The following is a 5,119-nucleotide window of genomic DNA, read 5'->3' on the forward strand; positions in this document are numbered from 1 at the left end:
ATGAAGGGCTGGTACGTCATTTACACGTCCACCAACGAGCGCTCGCCCTTCTCCAAGTACAGCGCGCGTGACCAGCTCCTGGCCGCGGTGCGGGAGCTGGTCGCGAATCAGGATGTAAGTGAGCTGTTTGCTGGACGCTCTTGGACTTGGCCACATTGCCCATCACTTTTTACGTGGGATTAAGTGGTAGCCCAGTTAATTTTTATGTGGGACTTATGACGTCCATATACTGTCCATATACTGCAACATTCATACTTTTATAGTATTTCTGAGATAAAAAATACTGTCCATATAATTTCTGAGATAAAAATACTGTCCATATTCTAAATCTTTCTTCAGAAAAAAAATACTTTCTAAGATAAAAATATTGTCCATATACTGCAACAAAATAGTACTTCTCAGATAAAAATACTTAAAATCTCTCTTCAGATTAAACATCTCTATGCAGCTTACACTCTCTCGGATAATTATTAAACAAGAAGAACTACAATCAGCTAGATAAGATGGTGTGGCGTCTTTGGGTCACAGCATCATTTCAGCAGCCAAAGTTTTACCCAAAAAATCTACAATCAGCCAAAATTTTGCCAGACAAGAAGAACTACAATCAGCAAGTCTCGGATCGAGAGCACAAGATCTGTTGTATATGTGGGACTCGCGAAGTACAAGCCGAGCACCTATACATATCAGCTCCGGTAAAAAAAAACTTATTCGGGGAAGCAGGCTGTTGACGAGAAGTGATAAGAGTGACGTGGAAACTCTGGCACACCATTTGCTCCATCGTGATCTCAGAGGTGAAGCATTGGACGGCTAAAACCTGTTGCCCTCGTTTTGGCTGGTTCTGATCGTATTCTGATACGGTATCTCGTTCGGTCATGAGTCCGGATCCGGCTCTCGTTGGAAGGGCCAAAGGCCAACCTATATATCTGGGTCGACGGCAGCCCATACTACTACTCCCCTCCAGCCTACGTCCCTCCACCCACCGGATCATCGGAAAATCCCGTAAGTTCGCGAGAAGACCAGCGACGGCGCGCGCGCACGGTTCGATCATGGCAGCCGACAGGCAGCGCTGCGTGAAGCTGATGGTTAGCTACGGCGGGAGGATCGAGCGCGCCCAGGGCCGGCCGCCGAGGTACGTCGACGGCGAGCACCTGCTCCTCAACGTCGTCTCGTCCGTCTCGCCGAGGGGCTTCCGCGACCTGCTGGCGGCGCGCGCGGGCTTCTCCGACTTCTCCGTCAAGTACTGCTACTCCGGCGAGGGGCTGGACTCGCTCTGCGACGTGGACACGGACGAGGACCTGCGGGACATGCTGGACCTGGTGCTCTTCCGGGACCTGCAGGTCCGGCTGTTCAACGACCTGAACTTGCGCCGGTTCCGGGTCTACCTGTTCCGCGACGCCGCCGCCGCCGCCGTCGCCCCGTCGCCGACCTCCAAGGCCCTCGGAAAACCAGCTCCCATGCAGCGTAGCGCGACGTCGCCGGCTCTGTTGCCAGCGAAGGCGACCGAGGGCCTGGCCCCTCCCGCTCCCTCTCCCGTGCGGCGGATCGCGACGTCGCCGAATACGTTGTGGGAGACGCCGACGGCTGGCGCAGCGCCCTCCAAGCCGCCGCTCGCCCCCGCTCTCCCACGGCGGATAGCGTCGTCGTCTCTGTTGACGGCAGACTCGACGGAAGACTCGACAGATGACACGGCTTCTTGGACCACCACCACGTCGACATCAACAGCCAGAGCTACCCAACATACACCACCCCACGCGGCGACGTTCCGGCCCGTAGAGCAGAGTAATCCGGTGTGCCACGTGGCGGCGTTCTGGCCGGCAGAACAGAGTAATCCGGTGTGCCACGCGGCGACGTTTCGGCCGACAGAACAGAGTAATCTGATGTGCCACGCGGCTCCAGTAATTTTGGTGCCGGTAATGCCGCAGGTCATAATCCACGAACCGACGATCTTCCTCGTACCCACGTTCAGTTCTAAGGCACAATCGTATACGAAATCACTTTTTACGTAACTAAAGTTACACTTTTGTATCGATGTATCTTTGCAAAATTCTCAGCTAGGTGAGGATTAGCCAATCCATGATTTTGTCTAGATTAGATGTCTCACAGCTTAAGTATAGGTTGTAGATATTAGGTGTCAAATCAAAAATTCTAGATTGATCAGTGGTTATGCATTATGGGATGTAACTTGTAGCGTGACTTGAAATTTTCTTATCGTTTATCATAAATTGTTTTTATGCTTTACCTTATATCATTGATGTCAATTCATCTATATTCAGTGTTAGTATCATCATACATTCGAAAACTTCTTATTTCACTCGTGTACATCCTAATTTTAGTGTGCGTTTTTTGGACTACACACTCATCTTGTATAGTGCAATCTCTTTAGACGAGTTTCGCTTCCTATATTCTGTGTTTTAAATTGCGGATGTTCGTTTTCGCGGCTCTTGGTCTATGTGCTACTGAAATATGCACAACCCATCTTCCTAGCGATTCCTGCGCCGGGTTTCACTATGTGCGTTAGGTTTATTCGGTTTATACGGTTTTTCGCTTTGTTCGATATTAATAATTTGCTAAATACAATATCAAATTAAGATACAGTTTGGTTTCGGTATATATCAGATTATTTTGAAAAGGCGCCAGAGTCAAACCGATGAAATGCCGTTGATTCGATCTGAATCCGACGTTCCAGTTTTTGCTTTGCATTGTAAAGTAAAAGAAAAAAATCAAGCCTAAACCATGCGCATTATCTTTTCTCCCTAATCTCTCGCGATCCATCGGCCATAATCATCCGCACTCGCCTACACCGCCCCAGCTTTACCTCCACCTCGCTCGCCTCGCGTGGCCCAGATCCACTTCTCCGTCCAGCCTCGCAATGCGTCTTCACCGGCCTGCTCCTCTCAACTCGTGTGCCGCCTCACCATCCAGTCTGGCCCACCTCATACAACCACCTCACCGACCAACACCTACCTTTGCACCTCCTTGTGTCTTCGCCCTCGAGCAACACTGGCCTCTAGTCCTCTGCGCCTATGTGAATCCTGGGCGATGGTGCGCCATGCTTGCATTAGCATGTCGATCCCCCATCCCCATGTGTGATTCATGCTTCGCTAGCCTACCGAAATTGAAGCACCCCATCTCCAAATCGACCGCGTACGAGATTGTACCGGCTAGCCGGAGAACATGATTGCAAAAATTCCTCCCTAATCGAAGTGCCCATCTCCAAATCGAAGATATTTGCACTGCGATCGATCACCCCAGATTTGGAGATTTGTAATTTTTGCAACTGTATTTTGGTTGTAATTCATCCAACAACCGGTTACTCGTTGCTATTTATGTTCTTTGGCTGTCTAGCGATGTAACAATATTCCTTAGTTTCAATATTTCCAATGATTCCAATGAATTTGATAAATGTTGTGAAAAGTTTTGTCCATATATATAGAGCTTCAAATATGTAAGCACAGTTGCCATCAATTATTTTTTTCATTTTTCAAATTTTTATGCTTCCACCTAGGACTAAATTTGTACCCTTTGCATTTGTTTCCTGCTTCATACATTTATGCTTCAGTTTCAAAATTATGTGCTTCACATTTAAAAAAACAAGAGTGCTTTCACTATGTAAACTTATTCTGAGATTGCTGGATATGGTGCTTTGCCATATCCATTTTGATTCCATCAAAAGATATACATGTTGCTTAGGGTTCGTGATATTTCAAACATGTTTTCATTCTTTTTTTACGGAAAAAAACTTTTCATTAATCAACCATGATGATTACATTCAGAATCAACAATGCTAGCTATCTCCATAGGGGAGTTTCAGAGCCAACACACTGTGCGCTGTTGCGATCGAGCCATACAAATAAGGGTGTGCCTCACCGCATTGGCGCGCCTAGTAATCTTAGCTAGACTAATGTTTCTTTCTTGAACCAGAATTCGTCTGATCCCATTAGCCCGATATGCATACCTCGATCGATTGTCGTCTTTGGATTGCACCAACTTTAGCAGCTCGGCACATTCTGTTTCCACAACCAGCGGCAAGTTAGAGAAAGTCGTAACCCTTCTTCCATGGCGGCCATGTCAACTTCTAAGGGCTCACCACAATTAAATAGCATCCGTGTCAAGGTGAAGATGACATCATCTTCATAAACTCACATGGTTCGTCCAACCGTACCATTTTCATGCACAAAAGCACCACAATTTTCAGTTTAACATGATTTGCATCAGATGGTTCCTGGAGCGACGTGGCTGCTCTTGCATGTGCGTATTTTTGTGTGCTTCGTGAGAGATCAACCACCTGCTTTCCTTTGGCCAGGTCTGTCGACGGATGTTGTTGTATTGCAAGACATAATGTAGCTCGTTAGAAATCTGCGCGAGGCCTCGATCGTGACCGTCGGTTTGTTACTTGTAATTTCATTCCTTGCATACCAAATCCTTCACATGATCATCACATAAGCCAATTCGTGAACATCCGTTCTTTTTTTCTTTAATTATATACTCTTGTCCTATGTTGACATATCATGATACTGATGCTTCCAAATATGAAAATCCATGCTTTATTAGTACTAGTACAAATGGCTGTGCGTTGCACCGGGCAAAATAATAATAATATAATCTGCTTGTTGTGCCATTATGCAGCATTAAATCAATGTTTTAATCAAACAACATTTGTTAATTTGAAACTATTTGACATTGTTAATTGTTCGTAAGTCTATTCAGTTAGCAAAGGTTTTGTTCAACAAATTCATGTTATTACTTTGACATTGCCCATTGCTGGGCAGAGTTAATATTTTTGGCAACAAATCTCTCTGTTATAAATGATCCAAATTTATCTATATGCATTATGTATGTCCCCAACAATAGAAAAAGCATTGTGGTCCTCTTCATCTCTAGCAGATCTTATTCAGTGACAGTGATATGCCAACGACCTTTCTTTGATTTTTGAGTTTCAGAGGTAGAGGGTGGAGCAATTAGAAAGTTAAGAAAGGGCTAGATAAATATGATTGAAGAACGAAAAACAACAGAACATCTTGTTGTGCATAAATAATCAATTATATGTCCAGTTAGTACTGTCTAGTTAAAGTTCGAAGCTAGAATCATAGATCTTACAATTGTACTTCTGAAAAGAACC

General features: G+C 45.5%; 1 pseudogene; it reads left to right on the forward strand.

Annotated features, from left to right (window-relative positions):
- Nucleotides 1-806: 806 nt before the first annotated feature.
- On the forward strand, nucleotides 807-1,763 carry LOC123410082 (annotated as a pseudogene).
- The last annotated feature ends 3,356 nt before the right edge of the window (nucleotides 1,764-5,119 follow it).

Source organism: Hordeum vulgare, chromosome 1H, assembly GCF_904849725.1.
Source record: "Hordeum vulgare subsp. vulgare chromosome 1H, MorexV3_pseudomolecules_assembly, whole genome shotgun sequence".
Classification (NCBI taxonomy): Eukaryota; Viridiplantae; Streptophyta; class Magnoliopsida; order Poales; family Poaceae; genus Hordeum; species Hordeum vulgare.